We start from the raw sequence: 27,865 nt of genomic DNA, 5'->3' as shown, positions 1-27,865 counted from the left end.
AGATGCAGGCTGGGTGAGCTTTCCAGGGCTCTTTTTCTGACTTTGGTTTGTTCCCCTCTTAGGTGTTTAGTTTGATTAGTTTTGGCAATTTTATACAATAACTCCAGCACCATGGAAGATGAAGAACACCCTAAAGGTGTATTAAAATTTACTACTAATGGGACTTACCTGGTGGTGCCGTGGTTAAGAATCCACCTGCCATTGCAGGGGACAAGGTTCAATCCCTGGTCCGGGAAGATCCCACATGCCGTGGAGCAACTAAGCCCGTGCCCCACAACTACTGAGCCTGCGCTCTAGAGCCCATGAGCCACAACTACTGAGCCCGTGTGCCACAACTACTGAAGCCTGCTCGCCTAGAGCCCGTGCTCCGCAACAAGAGAAGCCCGTGCACCACAACGAAGAGTAGCCCCCACTCGCCACAACTAGAGAAAGCCCTCACACAGCAACGAAGACCCAGTGCAGCCAAAAATAAATAAATAAATAATAAAAATTTACTACTAAGTCCTTACAGTGAGATACACAGTGTAACAAATTTAAGTTTACTTCCTGTAGTTTATTCCTGGTTTTTTGGGTCTTTATAGTCCTCACCTGCTCAGCCTGAGAGGTGTCAGCTAGTGTCCACTCAGACGTGTCACGTGGATAATTTGCCTTTCTGAGTCTTCCAGGGGTCCCCCAACATGTTGACTCCCTTCCCTTTGTTGATCTGAAACAGTCTGTCAGATATTTCTCCAGCAAAGATGGGTTTATTTGGGATCAGCAGAGAGTTGCAATTCAGGGTCTGCAGCCATGGCGAGCCATGTGTACGTCTCCAAAGGGCAGGGGAAGGAGAACTCTCATAGAGGGGAGAAGAGAGTTGCTAGGGCTGTTGTCGTAAGCAGAGTCCATGGCTTTTCTTTCTCTTTTTTTAAAAAATAAATTTATTTATTTATTTATTTTGGCTGCGTTGGGTCTTTGTTGCTGTGTCCGGGCTTTCTCTAGTTGCGGCGAGCGCAGGCTTCTCATTGCGGTGGCTTCCCTTGTTGCGGAGCACAGGCTCTAGGCACGCGGGCTTCAGTGGTTGCAGCATGCGGGCTCAGTAGTTGTGGCTCACGGGCTCTAGAGCGCAGGCTCAGTAGTTGTGGCGCACGGGCTTAGTTGCTCCACGGCATGTGGGATCTTCCTGGACCAGGGCTCGAACCCGTGTCCCCTGTGTTGGCAGGCGGATTCTTAACCACTGTGCCCCTAGGAAGCCCCATGGCTTTTCATTGGCTGAGTCCTTGGCAGGAAAGAAGAGTCTGTCTGCTTGCCTTTGGGCTCTGATATTTTTGCAGGCGTGAGAGCTCCCCCTCCTGGTCTCCCAACTATTTAATTGAGGTTTCTGTTCGTTAATTTTTTTACCCTTCCCTGTCTGTCTCCCAGGCTATGTCTGCTATGTGGGGTGTGGAACACCTTCATCCTAAATCTTGCCTGTAACTTTCTGATGGATCCAGGGAACCCTGTCCCTCTTACCATGAGGCTTTTCCATGGGTTTCCTCTTTGTGTAAGATAAGCCCTTGTAAGTGTTTTCTGTGTTTCTGTGTCCACCACGGATAAAATAAAGGTGAATACCTGTAATGCAGTGGGAAGGTCTGAACTTAGGTGTGGATGGACTCAGGTCTCATCTTCGACCCTGCAAATTCTATGTAGCTACATGCAAGTGAATCTCAGCCTCCCCTGGCTTAAAATCGGGAGGCTGGAGATAATCTTAATTCAACTGACCCAGTCCAGAGTTATGGCCTCAGGTTGTTGGGGCCCTGGGGATGCCTGAAGACAGGAAGGTAACTTTTACGTCCAGTTCAAAGATTATTCCTTTTAAGATCTCTTTATGTTAGGTAAATACCTAGAGATAACTGAAAATGGCAGGGGGTAAACTGAATCCTTTCTTCAGATGTTAACTCATGTTTTCCCATTTTCAGCAGTATTTCTGATGTGCTGTTAAAAATGCAGATGCAGGGCTCTTTCCCTCCCTGCCTCAAGGTATTCTGATGCTGGTAGGTGTGGAAGGGACCTGCATTTTAAGTTTATTCACAGCACTTGCATGCAATTAGTCGTCAGAGATGGAAACATTTAGATAACAATACACATAACCACTAACACCTATTGAATGCTTCCTCTGGGCTCAGAATCTTGCTCATTGTTTTAACTTTTTTAAACATTTTATTTATTTATTTTTGGCTGCGTTGGGTCTTGTTGCTGCCCGCTGGCTTTCTCTAGTTGTGGCCAGCGGGGACTGCTCTTCCTTGCAGTGCATGGGCTTCTCATTGCGGTGGCTTCTCTTATTGCAGAGCCCGGGCTCTAGGCACATGAGCTTCCGTAGCTGTGGCGCAGGCTCAGTAGTTGTGGTGCACGGGCTTAGTTGCTCCGTGGCATGTGGCATCTTCCCGGACCAGGGATCGAACCTGCGTCCCCTGCATTGGCGAGCGGATTCTGAACCACTGCGCCACCAGGGAAGTCCCTGTTTTTATTATTTATTTATTTATTTATTTATTTTTTAAAAAACTTTATTTTAAAATTTTGGTTACAGTTTCATTTTTGTTTTCTTAACAAGTCTACTGTTTAATCTCTCAGGATTAAAAAACAATTATTAATCTTCTAAAGAACTGAACAACAAAGGAATGTCAAGGGAAGGGCACAACTGTCCCATTCTCTGGGGGTATAGTAGCTACTCCAGTTTAACACCTAGCTTCAAAACAAAATGAATTTTTATATTTTCTAAATGAAATAATGTACAACCACCATCTTCATCTGAGCTTATTATAACTTTCAAACACAAAGCTTCATTTTAAGCTTGGTAAAAATCTTTTAACAGGAATGATGGCCGACCTTAATATGTAGTGTGTATCTTACAGGAAATGTTTTTTAACAATCATAACACAGTAATAATGCCATTAATGAAGTCCTCAATTTAGAATCTGGAACATTCTTCCATCAAGGGGGGGGAGGGGGAAATTCAGTCCAATGAGTCTGTCTCAAGATCTTCATCTTTTGTTTGCTCCACTTGTATTTTCTTTTCAGTAACTGGATTAATGCTTTGAGCCCAAAATGAGATATATTTTTTATTACTGTAGATTACATGTTGTTTGGTGCTCAGTTTCCATTTGTTGCTCTTGCTTGCGTTTTCTATCTGCTGCTTCTTTCTCATGTTGGCCTTTCAGCATATTCCTTCTATGAGCAGTCTGAAAGTTTCTTCCACCTTTTCTCTTCTTTTCACCTTCTTGATCATCTCCTTCCTCTTCAGAATCAGAGGTTGATGTAAGCCCTGTTTTAGCCAAATTTTTCCTTTTTGATTCAACTTCTTTTTTCCCCTCTTTTTTATCTGGCTCTTTTCTTGGCTTATCTTCTTCCTTCTGGCCCTCTTCATCCTTTCTAAGCTGCATTTTAGGTTGTTTTTCCTCTTGCCCTTTTTTCTTACTTTTGTCTTCTTCAGTTACCATGTCACTCTCCGAAGGACAGGGCTGTTTTACCATTTTGGGTCTGCCTCTTGGTTTTGGAATCTTGACTTCTGTAGCTGCAGGTCGTCCTCTTTTAGGACCCATGTTTAGATTAACAGATGCTGTTGCTGTAGTCACTACTCCTGCCTCCTCGGTTTCTACTTGTTTTTCTGCCTTTCTCTTTCTCCCTCTTCTGGCAGCTTTTGGAGTGGTTATGTCAACTGCTTTAGTCACATCCTCGTTGCTGGCTTTTTCTTCATGGTCAGTATCTTCCTTTGAAACACTAGTTTCTTTTTCTTCAACTTCAACCTCAGATGACGCATTTGATTGTTTAGTTGATGCCTGTTGACTTGAAAATTTCACTTTCGGATTGTTATCTATCTCCCATAAACCTTCATTAAAGCCTTTTCGTTTATTTGGTTTGCCGTACTTTTCCTTATTTTCTGAGTAAGGAAATATGTCCTTTGGGCCTAAAAAAGCAGTCTCATGAGTTCCAAAAAAGAAAATGGGTAGTTTGTTTGTGGGTGGTTTTACAGCTCCATCAGCAACTTCATCTACTCGAGCTGGCCAATGAGGATAACCTTTCATCTTGGCGAAGATGAGGTCCCCAGGTTTGAAATCGCGAGTCATGTTTCGGGGGCGAGGCCGGGGGTCCGAGCACAGGGAGGAGGTGTGGCGGTGCGGACTGCGAGGGGATGCGGGAGGGCGGACGGCAGCCGAGGCTCCCGCGGCGGCGGGAGGGGGAGGATGCCTCGGGGTGTCCCGACGCGCCTGCCGGGGCCGCGGGCGCTGAGGCTGCGGTGGCGGGCCGGCCGCCTCTGCCCGCGTCCACGCAAGCCACCTGCGCCACCAGCTGCCGCAGAGGCGTCTCAACGGCTCCGAATAGCAACCGCCGCCGCCGCTGCCGCCGCCGTCGCTGTGCTGCTCCCGCGCGGCTCCCGCTCGGCGCCCGCTAGCACTGGGACGGGACCAACTGCTCCTGTTTTTATTTTTAATGTCTCATTTAACCCTCAGACATTCCTATGAGTCAGTGAGGCAGGCATCCTATGAATGAGGAAATCCAGGTCCAGAGAGGAGCCTCATAGCTGGGAGGTCTGAAGGCCCCAGCTGGGACTCCACCCACATCCTCGGCACAGCCGGGAGGCTGGCAGCGCTCAGTGTCCTGTCTGCCTGGCTTTAGCTCCCACAGGTTGGGTGAATAACAAATGAATATGCTGACAGTTAAAACTCATGTTAGTGACTGAATATGCTCTTTACATAGGCATGCAGCTGGAGCATGTTTTCCTACGTTCTGTTTGTTGTGCTGCTGCCCGAATTGCTGAGTGGGTTGTTGGCATCCTTATTCCTGCAGTTCTGAAGGCATCAACCTGTCAGTTCCCCTTGACTTCTTCAGCCTCATCTGCTGACATCAGATCCTGTTGATTCAACTTTAGACATGCCTTTGGAGTCATTCATTCATTCAGCAACTGTTTCCTGAGTGTGGATGTGTGGGATTCACAGGAAAGGGGACCACAAAGATGCCACCCTCCTGGAACTTGTGTCCCTCCCCGCCCCTGTTCCGTCCTCACCTAACAGTCTTGGCTTCACGTCCTCCCAACGGGTCTTCCTGCTACCGTTCTTTCCCCTAAAACAAATCCATGCCATCCCCCTGCTTAAAAATCTCTGCTTCCTCCTGCTCTCAAGAGTAATTCTTTAGCATGGCCTTCAAGGATCCTTCAGAATCTCCTTTCTGAGCCTCATCTTTCATCATTTCTTACACAGCTGGACTTGTCTGATGAGTTGAGGCCGATCTTATAGCTATCCTGCCTTTGCAGGGCCGTCAGAGCCAGGCCTGGGGTCCTGCCTGGTGAAAGGCAGCTGCCGCTGAGGGAGCTGTTGCGTTACCGGGGCTGTGGGAATAAATGCGGGACAGCAGGCCGATGCCCATGTTGTTTTCCCAGCACCACTGCCAGAGGCTCATTTATACAACACTGAGTCCTCATCTAGGTCGGGTACAGTGGAGCAGTGCCCCATCTGAAGCCAGATTGCCTGGGTATAGATCTGACCTCTGCAACTTACCTGACCATCATACGCACCTCACAGGGTTGTGGAGAGCATTAAATGAACCAAACACTGGTGAAACATTTAGAACAGTGTCTGGCAGATAGTAAGCAGTAAATAAATATTAAAAGATAGCCATGGCACCTTCTTGTTAGCAGTTGTAAGCTAACGTATTCGTTTGTAAATTGACACGGTCTATTTCCCAGATGGGTGTGTGCTGCAGGAGCGGTGTGAATGAGGTGTGCACTGATTGATGCAGGGCTTTGAGGAGGGGTGGGACGGAGGAGGGGACGCATCCCAGGCAGGAGACGGGCGCACGCAGGACGCAGAATTCTGTAGAAGGTAGTACGTCCTGAGAATAGAAAGACGTGTGTGGGTGCCCCCCTCTCCCGTCTGGTGGTGTTTGCAGTTCCTCAAGGTCACAGTCCTCCCCTATGTCATCCCTGCCGACTCTCAGACTTCTCTCATCCTCTCCCCTAGTCGTGTGCTCCTGATGCACATCTGTAGCACGGCTGTGGTTTCTAACTTAGCTCCTTGTTCCATTTCCTGGTTTCATGGCCACTTCTGTGCTGACCTCTTCGTGTGGCTAGTCCCTACCTGGTCTTTTCCCAAAACCAGCTCCTGTCTGCCCTCCTTCCAACGTTATGAGATCAGAGGGTTGGAAGGGAGGGAGCTTCTAATCCGTACTGAATACAGGAATCTCTTCCAGACATTGTGCAATGGGGAAATTTACTGCTCTTATGTCTTCATATTAAAATGCCAGAGTATGGTCTATTGAGCCAGTTTTCTTTCTGACCAATTTATACCCATCTGTGTCTCCTTTTATATTTTTTGGTCAACACAGGAATTTGACTCCCCATCTTCATATGGGGGCCTTCTGGTATTCAGAGATGGGCTTTACAGACCCATTAAATCTTTTCAGAGAACTGTCTCCAGTTTCTATGCTGCCTTTTTAAGTGGCAGGGTTTTCAGGCCCTCTTCCATCTGGTTGAACTGAATGCTCTTTAGTAAGGTTTCTTTTTAAAATAAATTTATTTATTTATTTATCTATCTTTGGTTGCGTTGGGTCTTCGTTGCTGCGCGCGGGCTTTCTCTGGTTGCGGCGAGCGGGGGCTACTCTTTGTTGTGGTGCGTGGGCTTCTCATTGTGGTGGCTTCTCTTGTTGTGGAGCACGGACTCTAAGTGTGCGGGCTTCACTAATTGTGGCACGTGGGCTCAGTAGTTGTGACTCACGGGTTCCAGAGCGCAGGCTCAGTAGTTGTGGTGCATGGGCTTAGTTGCTCCGCGGCATGTGGGATCTTCCCGGACCAGGGCTCGAACCCGTGTCCCCTGCATTGGCAGGCGGATTCTTAACCACTGTGCCACCAGGGAAGCCCCTGAATGCTCTTTAGTTTATCAATGTCTTTATTCTCATGTGGCATCTGGAACTGGACAGATTTGATCTGATCAGAGGTAGTGTTTTAACTAATTACTTAGACAATTTAACAAATAATTTGTGTGCTTGACGTGCTCCAGGTTATGTTCTAGACCACGTGTTGGCACACTGTGACCCACAGGTCAAATCCAGCCTACTATCTGCTTTTGTAAATGAAGTTTTATTGAAACACAGCCATGCTCATTCATGAGCATGAATGTTGCAACAGATGCGAAGTTGCAACAGAGACTGTGACCTGCAAAGCCTAAAATGTTTATGATGTAGCTCTTTACAAAAAATGTTTGCTGCCCTGTTCTAGATGTTTGGGATATAGTAGTGAGCAAAAGAGGTAACAGTCCTTGCCTTCACGTAACTTAAGCTCTAGAAAAGGTGAATAAGTAACATATAGTATGTTAGATGGTTATGAGTGCTGAGAAGAGAATAACAAGACGGGGAAAGGGATCAGGAGTGTGTTTGGGGAAGGGAGGTGACAGTTTTAGGGGGGCCAGGGGGAGCTTCACAGAGAAGACAACACACCAGAGAGATGACCTGGAGGAGGTGATGGAGTGAGTTGTGCACATTCAGGGGGAAGGACAAGTGTAAGACAAGAGATGATGGGGACTCCATTGGCCGTTGGAGGACTTGGGCTTCACTCTGAGTGGATGGAGTCTACTGAAAAGTTTTGAGAAGAGGTGTGACATGATTTGCTCAGGATTTAGTAAGATCACTCTGGCAGCTGTACGGGAAGTCAACTAAAGAAAGTTATGGGCAGAAATGGGGAGACTGGCAGGAGATTTCACAGTAGTTCAGGCCAGAGATGATAGTGGCTTTGACCAGGATGGAAGGAGTGGCAGTGGTGAGTAGTAGCTGGGTTCAGGGAAGAGCTTATTTAAAGGTGGAGCTGTGGGAGAGGTGGTTGGCTTTGATGGTGGCACTTGAGAGGAAGTGACTTTCAAGGTTATCTCTGTGGATTTGGCCTGAGCACCTGCAAGGATGGAGTCACCATTAAATGAAATGCTGAAGCCTGCAAGAGGAATGGGTTGGAGAAGACCGGGAGTTTGGTCTTGGCCAAGTTAAGTTTGAGATGTCTGGTACACGTGGGAGAGGTTGAGCAGGTCATGAGTCAAGGGCTCAGAGAAGAAGTCTGAGCTGGAGATAAAATTTGGGCGTCATCAGCAACGCATACAGTTGAGATGTATTGGACCCATGGTCAACTGACTTCACAGTGCATCCCCATACAAACTTCTATTTTATCTGGTTTTAAGTTCATTTATTTTGTTGATGTCAAAGTTCAGCGTCTCATTGTTGCCTGTAGAAAGTGCTTTGAAAACTTTTGTTGTCTTTACTTGAGAAAGGACAGGTCCTGGGACTGTCCTCCAGGTTGTGGCCAATCTGCTAATGAACACCATGGGCAGTGGGTGAACTTGACACACAGGTATCAGGAGAGGTTGGGAGTTCAGAGGTCTCTTATCTACTGGGTAGTTATTCTGAAACCCTACAAAGAGAAGACTTGAGGTTAGTTTGACATGATTTCCTCTTAATGATTGCAGGCTGGCTCTTGGTGCTGCCTTTCCTAAATATACTTGGAAATTACCTTCTTCAAACAGTTGTTGGCATGTATTATCTGTTAAACTTGCTAGCTCTGTTTTATCTTAAGTTCCTGCTATTGAGTGTACAGCAGTTTCTCAGCCCTCAGTATGATTGAATCACCTGGGCAGCCCTAAAATTTGAATGCCTGGTCCCTCCGGTTAGGCCAATTTGAATCATCATCTCAGGGCATGGAACCCAGGTATCAATATTTTTAAAAGGTTCCCTACAAATTTCTGATGGACAATGAAGACCAAGAACCCCTGATTAAAAACAGTTTCCAAAGGTCAGACATTTTTCTGTGCAAATTTTCGTTTTTGTGGCTGGGGGTTCTGGTCTGCCCTCACCTGCGCACCCCCTTTTCTAAGTTCCTGTCAAAGCAGGAGAACAACTGGCTTGTTCATCCCTGTGGGGACTCAGCAAGGTGTTGTGGAGGAAGGGAGCTTCCTATGTGTGGGGATCTTAGATATACTTGGTCCTTGGGTCCTTGTAGTAAACCCTTGTTGAACCTGGTTTTGTCCTCATTTTACCAAAACAGGACAATTGAGGAGCTCAGAGTTGAGTCAGGACGACAAATTCCAGAGAATGAGCTATGGCATCTATGTTGCTGTGTTTATTTCCTCACCCTGGGCAGACAAGAATGCCTGGATTGATTGAGCCTACAAGGGTAATTGAGTGGAAATCTCACACTTGTCAACAAAAAGCTCCTGAGCATAAAATTGCTCACCCAATAAATTGCTTTTATTTGCAGACCCTTATTGGTGTGTTTTGTTGGTCAGGATGTGACTGAGATTATGTGATAAACCCAGTTGGCTACTTCTTTTAACTTCTATTGAAGGGATTCTTCAACTAGGCAGTGTGCACTCTTTTCTCTCTCTGTAAATATAGAAAGGTGTCTGTCCTGTTTTTTTTGGCTGTGTTGGGTCATTGCTGCGCGGGGGCTGCTCTTCGTTGTGGTGCACGGGCTTCTCATTGTCGTGGGTTCTCTTGTTGCAGAGCACGGGCTCTAGGCGTGTGGGCTTCAGTAGTTGTGGCACGTGGGCTTCAGTAGTTGTGGTTCGCGGGCTCTAGAGCGCAGGCTCAGTAGTTGTGGCACATGGGCTTAGCTGCTCCGCAGCATGTGGGATCTTCCCCGGGCCTGGGTTCGAACCCGTGTCCCCTGCATTGGCAGGCAGATTCTTAACCACTGCACCACCAGGAAAGTCCTATCATGTCTTTTTATTGCTTTAAATGATCAAGTGTTATTTAAGTCTTTATTCATTTGTGACTTAAAAAAGAAAAAAACTATATTGTTAGCTCTTCAAGGGCAGAAACTAGTGTCTTTGGCATCTCTCAGTGCCTAGCTGAGCATCTTGCCCTTAATAGGTTTATTCAGTGATTGTAAATTACTTTAGTCTTAATCTGAGTTTTTCTAACTTGGAGTTGCTGACACCTCCATCTTAGATCGGAGCAAGCTGAGTATAAGGAGAGAGCATCAGACTGGAGCCAGGGGTCCTAGTCCGGGATCTTACTAGCTGTGTGACCTTAGGCAAAACACTTAACCACTCTGGGCTTTGGTACCCTCTTCTAGAAACTGGCAAAATTAAACCTACTCACAATGTGTTCTGAAAATTAGATTTTAGATTTAGTACAATGAATGAATAAAGTTCCATATACTTATTTTTCTCCCCCACTTCCAGTCAAGCAGGGCAAGGCAGCAGGGAAGTAATGTGGGAAGTAGTGCAGTGTATAATATCCATCTCTGATGAATGGAGAAGTGACCCGTTAGTAACTGTCCCACAGAAATTAAGATATATGAAAAAAAGCTACAAAAAATTTATACTCAGAACTGGGCTGCTCTCTGTGGAAGCATTTTGAAAATTATAAGGTGGTGTTGCTACATCTGCCAGAAGTCTTCTGGAAAGCAATTTCTCAGCAGAGCAATGTGGCCAAGACTGCCCAAGTCAACTTCTGGCAGCTTCCCTCTTTCATAAACAGCGCCAACGCCTTGATCTTGGACTTCTAGCTGGCAAAGCTGTGAGAGAATAAATTTCTCTTGTCTAAGTCACCCTGTGTGTGGTACTTTGTTAGCCTGAGCACACGAGCAACTCCCGTTTCCCATGGAGGGCTTGGTTGGAGTTAGTGCCACTGGTCATTGATCAGAGCTGCTTTGTATTGTGGTAGTTTGTCCCGTTAGACTGGACTCACCAAGGATTCTGACCCCACAAGCCTTACCCTCTACTCCATCTGCTTATTATAGACCGGCCCTCACATATTTTTTTGAGTTGAATTCAGGTATAATTCCTAAGTCTTCAAACATACATGTAGCCAATCTTCATAAACCCTTCGAGTGCTGTACTTGGGAGGGGAGAGTGCATTCTGTCCCTGGGCAGGCAGGCTGGGCATTGCAAGTATAATTTATTGCTCTAGAAATTAGATTACTCATTGTTGCTGTTAGTTCCCCCAGCACGAGGTGGGGACATCTTTGGCATAAGGCTGTCTATCCAGTGTAAGCTCTTCTGTTCTTTTGGGCTATGAGGTAACTCAGACTCATGCTCTAAACTTTCTCTTTTTCATCTACATGAAAGTTTCCCAAATTATTTTTTGCTTTTGGGAAAACCCCATACAAGTCAGTAGTGTATCTGATATTAATAGTCGAAAAAAGATGGCTCTATTGTTCTCAGGCAAACTCAAAATCCTTTCTTCTCCCCCCTTAGAATATGATGTAGTCCTAGTTTTTCCTTCAACAAATATTTTAAAGAGAAGAGTAGTCCCTTTGAGTAAGCCAAATTAGGATTCCTCTTCTCCCTCCCTCCTCCCTCCCTTCCTCTCTTGAGTGGATATTGGTCATCTCTGCTAGGAGCTGCTCAGAAAGTAAAGTCTTTTGAAGGGAAATTCCAGCCGCTTCATGGGGAGGGATTCCTATAAGGGGGAGACACATTTTCTAAGAGACTCTTCCAGGAAGGATGAGGTGCAGCAGGAAGGAATCCCACAGGGCGGCCAACTCACAAACAGAAAGGGAATTAGCTGCCTTGATTTCTGGGAACTGGCCTTTTTATTTAGGGCAGAGCAAAGTGAGTAAGGAGCAGCTACCGCCGAATGCGAGTTGTGCAGAAGGTGGTATATGGGGTGGGGGAGGGTTGTGTTGGAGAGACTGAACTCAGCCTGCAAACTGCAGATGAACCCGAGGCCGGCTGAGCCGTGCTGACTCCGGGTCATCTCAGGCTGACTCTCCGGGAAAGTCTGATTACTCTGAGAAGCTGGTGACAGGCGAACCCCTGGCCCAGGCAGGTTGAAGAAAACGCCGCGCAGGGTCACGCAGACAGAGCCGCTGTGGTTTAAAGCCACTGTGCGGTTTCCTCCCTCTCACATGTTTAGGCTGCGTTCCTGGCAGGGATTTCAAGGCCCTAAGAGGTGCACATGAGCGCCGCTGCAGCGCCCCGTGCGTGGAAGGACCCACGGCGCCGAGCGTGGTGGAGAAGGTGGACCTGAGTGAGGCCGCCGAGTCCTGCCTTCCGGGGGCAGGAAGCACGCAGCGCCGCCGCTGGCCTGAGGTCTTACTCCACGCTTCCTGCCGCCTCTGGGCTCCCTCCCTCGGGCCTCTTTCTGCCTCCTGGTCCTGCCTTCTCCGGTGTTCTCTGCTTTATTTTTCTCTCTGCTCCCCTCCCCTCCGTCCTCAGAAAGTTGGCCCCTTCTACTGAGTTCCACAGAAAACCATGTGCAGTGGCGCTGGGTGGTCTTTGAAGGCGGGGACTGAGGGTTACCAGGGGACCTCGCGCCGCCCGCCTCCATCCGCCTCTCAGCTGCCCTCGCTCTCCGCTCTCCGCTCTCCAAAGCAAGAGGCACATCCTCTGCGCGCAGCCACGCTGAGCGCTCCAGGACCCGCCGGGGCTCTGCGGAATACTTCCCGACCTTAAGCAAATTCGGTAATGCCAGGTGCAGTGCTACCGCAACCACGGCTAACGTTTGTAAAAGCCCGGCCAAGGGCAGCCGCGTTCCTTGCCTCCAGCTGAGGAAACTCAGGTGCGGAGAGGTCAAACAGTTTTGTGCCCAAAGCAACACAACTTTGTAAATGGGGAGGGGGTGGTATTGCCACAGCTTCAGATGTTGCAAGTCCAGTGCCAGAGCTCCTTGGAAGGCAGAGGAGGAGGAGGAAGACTTACACTGAGCTTGAGGAGCTGGTGGGATCTCAGAATAGAACCAGGTGGTGCTGGTAAAACTACATTTTACCTTAGTTTGTGCAGAAATTCTCTTTTTTTAAATCCCTTAAGAAGTGCACCTCCAAAAGCATATCGCACTACAAATGATGGCTTCTTTGCTAGGTTTAGCAATCTGGTGTTTATGTCCAAGTCCAGTCTTTATTTCTTTTTTTTTTTAAACGTCTTTTTAAAAATTTTTATTTATTTTTTATTTTTTTAAAATTAATTTATTTATTTATGGCTGTGTTGGGTCTTCATTTCTGTGCTAGGACTTTATCTAGTTGTGGCAAGCGGGGGCCACTCTTCATCGCGGTGCGCGGGCCTCTCACTATCGCGGCCTCTCTTGTTGCGGAGCACAGGCTCCAGACGTGCAGGCTCAGTAATTGTGGCTCACGGGCCCAGTTGCTCTGCGGCATGTGGGATCTTCCCAGACCAGGGTTCGAACCCGTGTCCCCTGCATTGGCAGGCAGATTCTTAACCACTGCGCCACCAGGGAAGCCCCCAGTCTTTATTTCTGAAGTGTCCCCTGATTCCCGATGGACTTTAGCATTTGGCTTGATTGTAGACAAAAGGGTTTGTGTTCTTTATATCCTGGTCTTCTGACAGGCCAGGATCCTAGTGTTGCGCTTGCATTTTTTATTTTGTTTTTGTTTTAAATTTTGTTTATTTATTTATTTTATTTATTTTTTTGTCCGGGTGACGCAGCTTCTGGGATCTTAGTTCCCTGACCAGGGATTGAACCCAGGCCCTCTGCAGTAAGAGTGCAGAGTCCTAACCACTGGACCGCCAGGGAATTCCTGCATCTTTTTATTTTGGAAGGAAATGATTTGGTCTAGCAGCCTCCCTCCTGCTCTTCCCCCCAAAAAAGGGGAAAAAAACATACCTTGATTTGATATGAAATCAGATTAATAGTAAAACTTTTCATTGCCTGAGGTTGTAGAACTGTTCTGAGTATTTTTTTTGAATTTTATTTATTTATTTTATACAGCGGATTCTTATTAGTTACCTAGTTTATACATAATAGTGTATGTATGTCAATCCTAACCTCCCAATTCATCCTACCACCCCCCTGCCCCGCCCCCTTTCCCTTCTTGGTGTCCATACATTTGTTCTCTACATCTGTGTCTCTAGTTCTGCCTTGCAAACCGGTTCATCTGTACCATTTTTCTAGATTCCACATATATGCGTTAATATATGATATTTGTTTTTCTCTTTCTGACTTACTTCACTCTGTGTGACAGACTCTAGATCCATCCACGTCTCTACAAGTGACCCAATTTCGTTCTTTATTTATGGCTGAGTAATATTCCATTGTATATATGTACCACAACTTCTTTATCCATTCATCTGTCGATGGGCATTTAGCTTGCTTGCATGACCTGGCTATTGTAAACAGTGCTGCAGTGAACTTTGGGGTGCATGTGTCTTTTTGAATTGTGGTTTTCTCTGGGTATATGCCCAGTAGTGGGATTGCTGGGTCATATGGTAATTCTATTTTTAGTTTTTTAAGGAACCTCCATACTGTTCTCCATAGTGGCTGTATCTATTTACATTCCCACCAACAGTGCAAGAAGGTTCCCTTTTCTCCACACCCTCTCCAGCATTTGTTGTTTGTAGGTTTTCTGATGATGGCCATTCTGACTGGTGTGAGGTAATACCTCATTCTAGTTTTAATTTGCATTTCTCTAATAATTAGAGATGTTGAGCAGCTTTTCGTGTGCCTCTTGGCCATCTGTATATCTTCTTTGGAGAAATGTCTATTTAGGTCATCTGCCCATTTTTGGATTGGGTTGCTTTTTTTTTTAATATTGAGCTGCATGAGCTGTTTATATATTTTGGAGATTAATCCTTTGTCCGATGATTCGTTTGCAAATATTTTCTCCCATTCTGAGGGTTGTCTTTTCATCTTGTTTATAGTTTCTTGCTGTGCAAAAGTTTTTAAGTTTCATTAGGTCCCATTTATTTATTTTTGTTTTTATTTCCATTACTCTACGAGGTGGGTCAAAAAAGATCTTGCTGTGATTTAGGTCAAAGGACGTTCTTCCTATGTTTCCCTCTAAGAGTTTTATAGTGTCCAGTCTTACATTTAGGTCTTTAATTCATTTTGAGTTTATTTTTGTGTATGGTGTTAGCGAGTGTTCTCATTTCATTCTTTTTTCTTCTTTTTTACAATTTTATTATTTTATTTTATTATTTATTTTTTGGCTGCGTTAGGTCTTCATTGTGGTGTGTGGGCTTCTCACTGCGGTGGCTTCTCTTGTTGCGGAGCATGGGCTCTAGGCGTGCGGGCTTCAGTAGTTGTGGCTTGTGGGCTCTAGAGCGCAGGCTCAGTAGTTGTGGAGCTTAGTTGCTCCGCGGCATGTGGGATCTTCCCGGACCAGGGCTCGAACCCATGTCCCCTGCATTGGCAGGCGGATTCTCAACCACTGCACTACTAGGGAAGTCCTAATTTCATTCTTTTACATGTAGCTGTCCAGTTTTCCCAGCACCACTTACTGAAGAGACTGTCTTTTCTCCATTGTATAGCCTTGCCTCCTTTGTCATAGATTAGTTGACCATAGGTGTGTGGGTTTATCTCTGGGCTTTCTATCTTGTTCCATTGATCTATGTTTCTGTTTTTGTGCCAGTACCATATTGTCTTGATTACTGTAGCTTTGTAGTATAGACTGAAGTCAGGGAGTCTGATTCCTCCAGCTCCGTTTTTTTCCCTCAAGACCGCTTTGGCTATTCAGGGTCTTTTGTGTCTCCGTACAAATTTTAAGATTTTTTGTTCTAGTTCTGTAAAAAATGCCATTGGTAATTTGATAGAGATTGCATTGAATCTGTAGATTGCTTTGGGTAGTAGAGTCATTTTCACAATGTTGATTCTTCCAATCCAAGAACATGATATATCTCTCCATCTGTTGGTATCATCTTTAATTTCTTTCATCAGTGTCTTACAGTTTTCTGCATAACAGGTCTTTTGTCTCCCTAGGTAGGTTTATTCCTAGGTATTTTATTCTTTTTGTTGCAGTGGTAAATGGGAGTGTTTCCTTAATTTCTCTTTCAGATTTTTCATCATTAGTGTATAGGAATGGAAGAGATTTCTGTGCATTAATTTTGTATCCTGCAACTTTACCAGATTCATTGATTAGCTCTAGTAGTTTTCTGGTGGCATTTTTAGGATTCTCTATGTATAGTATCATGTCATCTGCCAACAGTGACAGTTTTACTTCTTCTTTTCCAAGTTGTATTCCTTTTATTTCTTTTTCTTCTCTGATTGCGGTGGCTAGGACTTCCAGAAATATGTTGAATAATAGTGGTGAGAGTGGACATCCTTGTCTTGTTCCTGATCTTAGAGGAAATGCTTTCAGTTTTCCACCATTGAGAGTGATGTTTGCTTTGCATTTGTCATATATGCCCTTTATTATGTTGAAGTAGGTTCCCTCTATGCTCACTTTCTGGAGAGTTTTTATCATAAATGCGTGTTGAAGTTTGTCGAAAGCTTTTTCTGCCTCTATTGAGATGATCATATGGTTTTTCTTCTTCATTTTAATATGGTGTAGCACACTGATTGATTTGTGTATATTGAAGAATCCTTGTATCACTGGGATAAATCCCACTTGATTATGGTGTATGATCCTTTTAATGTGTTGTTGGATTCTGTTTGCTAGTATTTTGTTGAGGATTTTTGCATCTATATTCATCAGTGATATTGGCCTGTAATTTTCTTTTTTTATAGTATATTTGTCTGGTGTTGGTATCAGGGTGATGGTGGCCTCGTAGAATGAGTTTGGGAGTGTTCCTTCCTCTGCAATTTTTTGGAAGAGTTTGAGAAGGATGGGTGTTAGCTCTTCTCTAAATATTTGATAGAATTCACCTGGGAAGCCATCTGGTCCTGGGCTTCTGTTTGTTGGAAGATTTTTAATCATAGTTTCAATTTCATTACTTGTGATTGGTCTGTTCATATTTTCTATTTCTTCAGTCTTGGAAGGTTATACCTTTGTAAGAATTTGCCCATTTCTTCCAAGTTGTCCATTTTATTGGCATAGAGTTGCTTGTGGTAGTCTCTTAGGATACTTTGTATTTCTGCGGTGTCTACTGTAACTTCTTTTTCATTTCTAATTTTATTGATTTGAGTCCTCTCCTTCTTTTTGTTGATGAGTGTGGTGAAAGGTTTATCAATTTTGTTTATCAAAGAGCCAGCTTTTAGTTTTATTGATCTTTGCAATTATTTCCTTCATTTCTTTTTCATTTATTTCTGCTCTGATCTTTATGATTCCTTTCCTTCTGCTAACTTTGGGTTCTGTTTGTTCTTCTTTCTTTAGTTCCTTTAGGTGTAAGGTTAGATTGTTTATTTGAGATTTTTCTTGTTTCTTGAGGTAGGCTTGTATTGCTATAAACTTCCCTCTTAGAACTGCTTTTGCTGCATCCCGTAGGTTTTGGATCGTCATGTTTTTGTTGTAATTTGTATCTAGGTATTTTCTGATTTCCTCTTTGAGTTCTTCAATAATCTCTTGGTTATTTAGTAACGTATTGTTTAGCCTCCATGTGCTTTTTACTTTTTTCCCTTGTAATTTATTTCTGATCTTGCGGTGTTGTGGTCAGAAAAGATGCTTGATATGAGTTCAGTTTTCTTAAATTTACTGAGGCTTGATTTGTGACCGAAGATGTGATCTATCCTGGAGAATGTTCCATGTGCACTTGAGATGAAAGTGTAATCTGCTGTGTTTGGATTGAATGCCCTATAAATATTAATTAAATCTATCTGGCCTATGTGTCATTTAAAGCTTGTGTTCCTTATTGATTTTCTGTCTGGATGATCTGTCCATTGGTGTAAGTGAGGTGTTAAAGTCCCCACTATCATTGTGTTACTGTCGATTTCCTCTTTTATAGCTGTTAGCATTTGCCTTATGTATTGAGGTGCGTGTATGTTGGGTGCATATATATTTATAATTGTTGTATCTTCTTCTTGAATTGATCCCTTGATCATTATGTAGTGTCCTTCCTTGTTTCCTGTAACATTCTTTAGTTTAGAGTCTATTTTATCTGAAATGAGTATTGCTATATCAGCTTTCTTTTGTTTTCCATTTGCATGGAATATCTTTTTCCATCCCCTCACTTTCAGTCTGTATGTGTCCCTAGGTCTGAAGTGGGTCTCTTGTGGAGAGCATATATCCGGGTCTTGTTTTTGTATCCATTCAGTAAGCCTGTGTCTTTTGGTTGGAGCATTTAATCCATTCACATTTAAGGTAATTATTGATATGTTTGTTCGTATTACCATTTTCTTAATTGTTTTGGGGTTGTTTTTGCAGGTCCTTTTCTTCTCTTGTGTTTCCCACTTAGAGAAGTTCCTTTAGCCTTTGTTGTAGAGCTGGTTTGGTGATACTGAATTCTCTTAGCTTTTGCTTGTCTGTAAAGCTTTTGATTTCTCTGTCGAATCTGAATGAGATCCTTGTCGACTAGAGTAATCTTGGTTATAGGTTCTTCCCTTTCATCACTTTAAATATATCATGCCACTCCCTTCTGGCTTGTAGAGTTTCTGCTGAGAGATCAGCTGTTAACCTTCTGGGAGTTCCCTTGTATGTTATTTGTCATTTATCCCTTGTTGCTTTTAATAATTTTTCTTTGTCTTTAATTTTTTGTCAGTTTGATTACTGTGTGTCTCGGCATGTTTCTCCTTGGGTTTATCCTCCCTGGGAGTGTCTGTGCGTCCTGGACTTGGGTGGCTATTTCCTTTCCCATGTTAGGGAAGTTTTCGACTATAATCTCTACAAATATTTTTTCAGGTCCTTTCTGTTTTCTCCTTCTGGGCCCTCTATAATGTGAATGTTGTTGCGTTTAATGTTGTCCCAGAGGTCTCTTAGGCTGTCTTCATTTCTTTTCATTCTTTTTTCTTTATTCTGTTCCACAGCAGTGAATTACACCATTCTGTCTTCCAGGTCACTTATCCGTTCTCTTTCCTCAGTTATCCTGCTACTGATTCCTTCTAGTGTATTTTTCATTTCAGTTATTGTATTGTTCATCTCTGTGTTTGTTCTTTAATTCTTCTAGGTTTTTGTTAAACATTTCTTGCATCTTCTCGATCTTTGCCTCCATTCTTTTTCCGAGGTCCTGGATCATCTTCACTATCATTATTCTGAATTCTTTTTCTGGAAGATTGCCTATCTCCACTTCATTTCATTGTTTTTCTGGGGTTTTATCTTGTTCCTTCATCTGGAACATAGTCCTCTGCCTTTCCATTTTGTCTGTCTTTCTGTGATTGTGGTTTTCATTCCACAGGCTGCAGGGTTGTAGTTCTTCTAGCTTCTGCATCCTGCCCTCTGGTGGATGAGGCTATCTAAGAGTCTTGTGCAAGCTTCCTGATGGGAGGGACTGGTGGTGGGTAGAGCTGGGTGTTGCTCTGGTGGGCAGAGCTCAGGAAAATTTTAATCTGCTTGTCTGCTGATGGGTGGGGCTGGGTTCCCTCCCTATTGGTTGTTTGGCCTGAGGCGACTTTGTGTGTGCCCTCCAAGAGTAGAGTCTCTTTCCCCCAGACCTGTCGAAGTCCTGCAGTCAAATCCCGCTAGCCTTCAAAGTCTGATTCTCTAGGAATTTCTCCTCCCATTGCCGGAGCCCCAGGTTGGAAATCCTGACCTAGGGCTCAGAACCTTCACTTCAGTGGGTGGACTTCTGTGGTATAATCATTCTCCAGTTTGTGATTTGATTTTATTGTGATTGCACCCCTCCTACTGTCTCATTGCAGCTTCTCCTTTGTCTTTGGATGTGGGGTATCTTTTTTCGGTGAGTTCCAGTGTCTTCCTGTTGATGACTGTCCAGCAGTTAGTTGTGATTCCAGTGCTCTTGCAAGAGGGAGTGAGCGCACATCCTTCTACTCTGCCATCTTGAACCAATCTGCCTCTAAGTCTGTTTTTTAAAAAAATTTTTCTTTTCGCCTGTATCAGGTGGCTCACCTATTGGTTTGCCCAGGATGGTCCTGGTTTACATCACTTATCGCATTGTAATTATTAACAGCACCCCGTTTTACTCCTAGGAGTATCTCGGGTTGGGTGATAAATAATATGATCACTCTAATGGAGCTAAGGTCATCTTCCTTAAAATGTGCCCCTCCCCCCTGCCGTGGAGTATGGGCAGGAACTGTGGACAGAGTAATGCTAATAAACTTTTTAGTATTTGCTGAAGTTTTACCAAGAGTAATGATTAGTGAAAACCTATTACTATTATTATCCCCACTTGAGCGGGTATCCCCCTAAGATAACCCCTGACCTGTGATATGTACATGAGAGTGATGGCTGTGAAAGCTACAGGGAGAGTATGTCCTCCTGGAGGTGGCATCTGGCAGGCTGGGTGGGTGGGCGTCTGGGTTGCTTGGTCCCAGCTGGTTGTGGGACCCGGGGGAATGTTGACAGTCTTGGGACTGGAGAGACAGTACCTAAAGGGGTCTCCTGAAGGTGTGTGCTAGTCTAGCCAGTGAAGGTGCTTAGCTCAGGCAGAAAGAGCCAGCTGAATAGGAAGCCGAGGCAAGGGGACCGTGAGCGGCCAGGCAGCAGGGAAGTCCTGGGTCGGGTGGAGAGGCTGGCAGGCCCCCAGCTGACCCAGACCTTCACCGTCATAGCTAGCTTAGACGACAAGCTGATTGTAGTGCTTTTATAGTGGGTTGGGAGGAAGAGTGGGCCAAGGGCTCCGAGGGGCCTGGTGGCTCCCTGTGCCCTTGGGCTCTGCGGAGGCTGAGGAAGCTGGATTCTCAGCCCTGATGGAAGGACACTGTGTCTGAGGTGGGGCTTAGTAAGTGAGTTTGAACTCTGTGGTGACTGTCCTGGCTTATTACCAGCGGTGTCTTCTCGATCTTGGTCCATTTCCAATCCGAGCCAGTCTCTTTTTTTCTCTTCTTTTCTTTTTTTTTTTTTAAATTTGGCCACGCCACTTGGCTTGTGGGACCTTAGTTCCACCACGAGGGATTGAACCCACACCCTCCGCTGTGAAAGCGCTGAGTCCCAACCACTGGACGGCCAGGGAATTCCCCCAAGCCACTTTCTTTATTTGCCAGTTTAACATATTAGGATTAACCTTGTGGGGTGGATGGGAGAAGATTTTAGCCACGTTTGCCTTTGCTGCTTTCCTCTGGGACCTGCCTGAAGCCCAGCTACCTCTCCCAGGTTCCCCGATAACCCTCCCTTCTACAGGACATTCTTTTATGATCTCTGCTGAATTAGAGGCAAGTACTTAGTATTTCGGGATTTTTCTGAGAGTGCTTTAGACCTTTGGCTTCTGACTCGCTGTTCTTTGCTTGGAACACGAGGACCCTGCTCTCGTCCTTCGAGTCTTGGTCCACACCTGGCCTCCTCGGTGAGCTCGGCCTCCTCACGCCATCTAAAGCGGCTGCCCCCACCCTCAGCCGTGTCTCCCTCTTTTTATTTTCCGTCTGGTCATTGTCATTGTTCTGGACCTATCTTTTTAATTTGATTATCGTCCTTCTTCCCTTCCCGAATGTGAGCTCCATAAAAAAGACTGTATCTGAGGTCTAGAACCTAGAAAAGTGCCTGTTACACGATGGGTGCTTAAGCGTTAATTCGAATTAATGTTATGATTCCGGTTTCCCTATAGTCCTGTTGTTGAGATTCCTGGTGAAAAAAGTGGGTTTGTGTGTTGCATCCTTTTGTATTAATAAAGGGGTTATGCATGTGCTGTGGTTTGGGGGCTGCTTCCCTGGGGATTGAGGGAGGAAGATCTCATTTGGCTCTGGCCTCTTTGGAGGGAGAAAGAGGGAGCGGCCCTTCCTCTGCTCTTGGGTTACACAGCAGGGTCCTGGGGCCCTTTCACTGTTCTTAACCCTTTGCGGGCTGTGTGTGGGGTGGTCTCTCTTACCTCTGTCCCTCCATCCTTCTGATGAGGTGCAGGTGACCTCCATGAGGGGTGGGGAGTAGAGAGGCTTGTGAGAGGGAATCAGATTCCCTTGAAAATGGCATTCTGGTCACAGGGGGTGGTTTAGGGCTGTGGGGAAACAGGACAGCCTGGAGCCAAGGTGACAGGCCATCTTAAAGTGTCTCCTACAAAGCATTTTCTTTGCTGACAAAGCCTGTTTGTGTTGTTTTCAGTTGCTTTTTTCCCGCCTCTGCAAGCTTATAGGAAACATTTTTTTTTTTAAAGCAAATGGGAGAAGGTACCAAAATTATTAAGTAAGCTGTTTTAGCCTGTCCTAGGATTCACTAGGGAGTTTCGTCTCTCTCAACTTACTTCCTATCAAATAAGCCCTTTAACAGACCACGTACAGAGGCTTTTCACAAGATGTTTTTGTTCTTTCTGAATATGCAGCTATTCAAGCTGAGGGTTGGTATGTTCATAATTGACCTAATGCTTCAAAGAATGAACTGGTTTAGCTGGAATTTTCCAAAAGTCTGTCCTAGTGACTTAGTATTGCCCAGATAGAAAGTGTATAATTTATAATTAGCTTTTCCCCCTGAACTCTGAGTAATAGGCAGAAAGCCTATTACATTTTAAATTGGATTATCATTTTGGACAGCTCTTCTCAGTATTATGTAAAGAATTCCCCATTCCAGGTCTGGAGTCTCTGCTGAGAGCTCTAAACAGTTGCCTAGAAGAAAGATGGACAGAATAGTCATAAAGGAGGACTGACCTGGTGTGGAAGAGTGGTGTTATGTTCACAGCCAGCGTGGACACTGGGGATTTTTCCATCACGCCTTCTGCCTCAGGGCTGTTGGGCCTTCTATGTTTTGTTTATGGAGCTGAAGTAATCTCTCAGTTATTAGTTCATGGATAATTACCAGAAATATGAACTCAAGGACTTCTCTGGTGGCCCATTGGTTAAGAATCCGCCCGCCAATGCAGGGGACACGGGTGCAAGCCCTGGTCCTGGAAGATCCCACGTGCCGCAGAGCAACTAAGCCCGTGCGCCACAACTACTCAGCCTGCACTCTAGAGCCTGCAAGCCACAACTACTGAGCCTGCGAGCCACAACTACTGAGTCCACGGCACCTAGAGCCCGTGCTCTGCAACAAGAGAAGCCACCGCAATGAGAAGCCCACGCACCACAATGAAGAGTAACCCCCGCTCGCCGCAATGAGAGAAAAGCCTGCACGCAGCAACGAAGACCCAATGCAGCCAAAAATAAATAAATAAATAAATAAAAAGTGATGTGTGGTCTCTATGCACTTATTAAAAAAAAAAAATATGAACTCAAATCATTACTTTTTTTTTTAACCCTTTACCTTTTCTCCTAATCATGTAGGGTGGTGACATAAAAATTAAATGAAAAAATAGGCTCACCTACTTTATTAGTTATTCTGTTTACTTGGAGGAAAATCATAGCTGTGTCATCAACTGCCCTTTCTCTTCAAACCTCATACCATTTGCCAAGAAATAATTGTGAATTGTAGGACAACCTAGGCCAGAGGTTGAAGTCTCTGTCAGAGTGTTCCTATGGGGCCTTAAATATTTAAAAATTAGTCACCTTGCTGTATGATGATACAGAAGAATCTGATGGCCAGGCCTGAGGAGAAAGAAGTTTGGGCAGAAGCATGAAGAGCTGAAGCAGATTGTTAAGAAAATCCTGGAGCCAGCTTCAAGAGGCATTGGAGAGAACAAGAGGGTCAATGGTACTATACCAAAGTCTTAGGGTCCTCAACTCTCTCAGTGGAACAGAAGGAAACGCACCAAATGCCGCCTCATTGAACATGGTGAGTTTAATTTTAACTTTCTGCATTTCCGATGACATCCTCTGGGGAATCGAAGGCACAACTGAGTCTGATCGGTGGGCCTGAAGAGTCATGACCCCAAGGGAAGGGACCAGGAACAAAAGGAAGCAATAACAGAGGATGCTCTTCAGGACTTCACACCTAAGCCAAGTTGACAGAGCTACAGTGAGGCCGGGCAAGATGGAATTGCACCCTGAAATTCACATCAGTGTTGAAGGGAGCCCTAGGCTGTCAATGCTGAAAGAATCATCAGAAAAAGAGAATGTCTAAAAATTAGAACTGTGCTGTGTGGAGACTTTGGGAAAAAACAGTTTGGAAGTTTTGGGGAGATTCCAAATAAATAGGAACCTTGTTCTGAATAAATTGTTTTTGAGTTAGAGATACATGATTGCAATAGATGCATCTTCCTGATTTTTTTTGGGTGGCAAAATACCTGTTTTTTTTGTCCTTTTGGGGGACATAAAATAAATGGGGTCACAAATTAGGCATATGTGTGTTTTTGTGTTAAGTAGCAAGTATTTACGTTTGCCCAGAACATACTTTGCATTATATGTTAGGTGCTTTGGGGAAATGAAAACAGTAAAGACAGCCTGTGGCCTCGTGGGACCACTGAAGGTAGAGGGGATTGATTTAGATTTCATGTTTGACTGTGAAATCTGTGGCAGTTTCAACAGTGCCAGGCTGGAAGGTGCTTTCTTCCCTGGCTGTGAAAGGTTTTTCCTAAGTACATAAACATTATAAGTTAGATGCCCTGAACTCTAGAATGTTTTTTCCAAGGAAGTTGTCTCAGGTCCCTGAGATTAAGCAGCCTGCGCCTCTTTGAGTTCATCCAGTAATTTAGATTTCTCATGAATTCCCCTTCAGATGGCTCTTTCTTAGAGTTAGTGGGCAGAGGCTTGCGATGGGAGTTCTTGGGGGGTGAGGGGAAGGATCGGAGCTTCCTGGATGTTCAGCCTGTTTCCCAGGCTTTGGTTTAATGGTGACTGCAGGCGGAGGGAATCCTATTCCCCGCTTCTGGTTTCATGCAAAGCCGTGTCACACTCTGTGCCCTGATACATTGTGTGCCCAACGTCTGTTACGTGCATAGCAAAAGAACATGAAGTTAGGTAAACTTCACCCTAAACCCAAGAAGGTTCCACTGCAAAACAGAGCGTCTCAAAGTATCATGGGGTTACTGCCAAGTTCTCTTCTGCTTCTTGCAAATTTTGGACAAACAGTGTACAAAAGGTTACAAAACCTTTATAAACACTGGACTGCTAGTATGTTGAGGGCTGAGGTGATGCAAATATTTGCTGAGATTTTATATAGACAAATAGTCTGTTAATGATAGCTGTGGTCTCAGGGAGCAAACAATTTCTACATGGACTTCTACATAAGAACAGGAGTTCTGGTGGGCCCTGTGTGTGAACCCAAGGCCCATGTGTGACCTTCTTGTCCTCTTGTCCTCTACTGCCAGGCCAGCTGTCGCTATTCGTGTGCTGTGGAGATCCCACTGTTGACAGCCCTGTCCTCTGACTCGGGGTGGCAGATACTGTTTTTAATAGAACCCAGGCAACTTGTATCACGTTACACATACTAAAGTAATCTGTCTGCAGCTGTCTCTGGATTCATTTACTAGCTGCACTTTGAGACCGGAGTTAATCATAGGTCAGAGTTAAACTTTGTCATGGGTCAGGAGAGAAAGGCCAGCTGGCTATTCCTGGTTGGGTCGTTTTTGGTGTGTCTTCTACTGCTCATCGTTTGACTGCCATCTCTGAGTCATCAGAAACGAGAACCTCTTTGGTGGGTGTCTGCCTAGAGCCTCGCTGGTCTGCAGACCAGCAGTATCGCCATCACGTGGAGCTGGGGAGAAACGTGGTCTCAGGTCCTGCCACAGACTTAGTGAATCAGAATTTGTATTTGACCAGAATCTCCAGGTGATTCGAATGCACGGGTCTAGGCCACGCTCCTATTGTCTTCTGCTTTGTCGAAGCTGGGTTGCTACCTCATCCAGGTTCTGACGGTGGAAGAGAAGAGCGTGGAGGAGGTGTGCTCATGGTTTTAAGGCCTGGATCCTGCGTGTGAGTGGCACACAGCCCTTCTCCTGGCTCCCGTGCCACACGGTCTCACCTAACTGCAGGGGGGCTAGGAAATAGTCTGAACATGTGCCAGGAATAAGAGAAGGAAGGATCAGACTCACGAATGGGCCAAGTGATGGATTAGGTGAGCTACGCTGTGGATGGAGTTCAGCTGTTAATATTATTCCCACCTTTCCTTTTGTTACTCCTTTATTCTTTGTTTTTCATTAATCATTACATTAATTAAAATATTTTAAAAGTATACTCATTGCTGATTAGAGAAAAAGATATTAATTTTATTTCTAACCACAGATAACACCAATAACTGTTGGGTGACTCACTTTTATAGAGAAAATAACCCAACATCTAAGACCTATGTACAGATGTGGATTTACCCCCAGTCTTCCTTCTTTTCTCTCATGATGGAAAATGACAAGCATATACAAAAGTAGAAGGAGTTGCATAATGAACCCCTGAGCACTCATCTGTAAGTGTCAACAGGGGTACCACCTCATGGCTAATCTTGCCTCGACTCACTTCTGACTCACTTCCTGGGCTGGATGTGAAGTGTCCATTTTTTTGCATGTCTGATGAGTGAAGAATGGTGTTATGGGCTGAATTGCGTCCCTGCAAAACTTAGGTGTTGAAACCCCAGTGCCCAGTACGTCAGAAAGTGACTGTATTTGGACACTGGGCCTTTAAAGAGGTGATTAAGCGAAAATTAAGACATTAGGGTGGGCCCTAACCCAAGATGACTGGTGTCCTTGTAAGAAGAGAAAAATTGGACCCTGAAAGAGACACTGGGGATGCACATACACACAGAGGAAAAGGGCCTGTGAGGAGACACAGAAGGTGGCCGTCTGCAAGCCAAGGAGAGAGACCTCAGAGGAAACCAACCCTGCTGACACCTTAATCTTGGACTTTTAGCCTCCAGAAATGTGAGAAATTTCTGTTGTTTAAGCCACCCAGTCTGTGGCATTTTGTTGTAGCAACCCTAGCAAACTAATACAAATGATATACCATTGCTCTTTCCTTTTTTTTTTTTTAAAAGGAAGAGCACCAAAACCCACTTTTGTTAATGTCACTGTGTATATTTGTTATGTAATTTTCACAAGTCTTTGTAGGAAAGTGTCAGTATGATTATATATACACATACACACCTGTTAAATTATCTATTGATATCACATTGTACATCTTGTCACTTCACAGTTTTTTTACTCTTTGTGTCATACAACAGGCACAGAATATTATATAAACAAAGGTATAGCTTTAGAGAACTGTTGTAAAGTGAACACCCTGTAACCACCATCCAGATTATGAAATAAGGTTCTGCCAGCTTCCCCTTCCACCTTCAAGTATCCTGTCCCAGTCACAAGCCCTTGCCTTTCCTCAGAAAGAATTAAAGGTCAACTTCAAACTCTTCAGTGTCTATATTTCTTTTAAATCTTCATCGGTATACCTGTAGTGTATTCATTTTTTTAGAGTTTTAATTAGTCTGCATACTCTGATGGGTTCACATTCTGCTTCCTTTTAAAATGCAGTATAATTTAATATAAGCAGTGCCTTTTGATAATGCCGGTCCTATATTTATCTTTTAAAACAACTCTAATATATTCTAGCATATATATTTTAGCGATTTATCTGTTTTCCGGCACTTGCCATTTGGCTACTTTTTTAAGGTAGTATTTTGAGTGTAATCATCATCTCTGGACTGATTCTTTAATTCTGAACCGTGTAATCATTCATCCTGAAAATACATATTCAGCACCTTCTCTGCCCCAGGTACTGGACTATGCACTGGGGAGAGAAAGTGCTGGCCTTCTCTCCCAAGCTTTAAAGCTTAACTCTGTGGAGTACATTTCTTTTTTTTCCTTTTTTTTTGGCTGCGCCGCACAGCATGGGGATCTTAGTTCCCTGACCAGGGATCAAACCTGCGCCCCCTGCATTGGAAGTGCAGAGTCTTCCCCACTGGACGGCCAGGGAAGTCCCTGAGTACATTTCTAAAAGTTAAATTTCTGAGGCAAAGGATACACTGGCTTTGTATTAAACACATCTGGGGTTTTTTTTTGTTTTTTGTTTTTTAATTTTATTTATTTATTTTTTGGCTGCGTTGGGTCTTTGTTGCGGTGCACGGGCTTCTCATTGCGGTGGCTTCTCTTGTTGCGGAGCACGGGCTCTAGGCACGAGGGCTTCAGTAGTTGTGGCTCGCAGGATCTAGAGTGCAGGCTCAGTAGTTGTGGTGCACGGGCTTAGTTGCTCCACGGCATGTGGATCTTCCCGGACCAGGGATCGAACCCATGTCCCCTGCATTGGCAGGCGGATTCTTAACCACTGCACCACCGGGGAAGTCCCTACATCTGGGTTGTTTTAAAGGAAAATTGGATCAATTTGAAATGTGCCAATCTTGTAATTGTGTCTGTGTTGACCTGGCCAAAATTGGAAGGAAAAA

At 44.7% G+C, this 27,865-nt stretch overlaps 1 protein-coding gene and 1 pseudogene across 4 annotated transcripts in view; one reads left to right on the top strand and one right to left on the bottom strand.

The window, feature by feature from the left end:
* ABCC4 (ATP binding cassette subfamily C member 4 (PEL blood group)) overlaps positions 1-27,865 on the top strand; it is a 220,644-nt gene that overhangs the window by 5,810 nt on the left and 186,969 nt on the right. Inside the window, exon 1 of one of the 3 annotated variants that reach the window (XM_082366073.1) lies at positions 20,309-20,862. The exons of the other annotated variants lie outside the window; for them this stretch is intronic. The gene's annotated coding sequence lies outside the window, so the exon portion shown is untranslated. Of the gene's footprint in view, positions 1-20,308; positions 20,863-27,865 lie in introns of those variants that run through there. 3 annotated transcript variants of the gene reach the window in all.
* LOC309616007 (PC4 and SFRS1-interacting protein pseudogene) lies at positions 912-4,412 on the bottom strand (annotated as a pseudogene). The gene has a single exon. The product of its transcript is annotated as a PC4 and SFRS1-interacting protein pseudogene (transcript).

Source organism: Balaenoptera borealis (assembly GCF_965194805.1).
Source record: "Balaenoptera borealis genome assembly, chromosome: 18".
Lineage (NCBI taxonomy): Eukaryota > Metazoa > Chordata > Mammalia > Artiodactyla > Balaenopteridae > Balaenoptera > Balaenoptera borealis.
The sequence above is the reverse complement of the archived record's forward strand: the minus strand, read 5'-3'. Positions and strand labels throughout refer to the sequence as shown.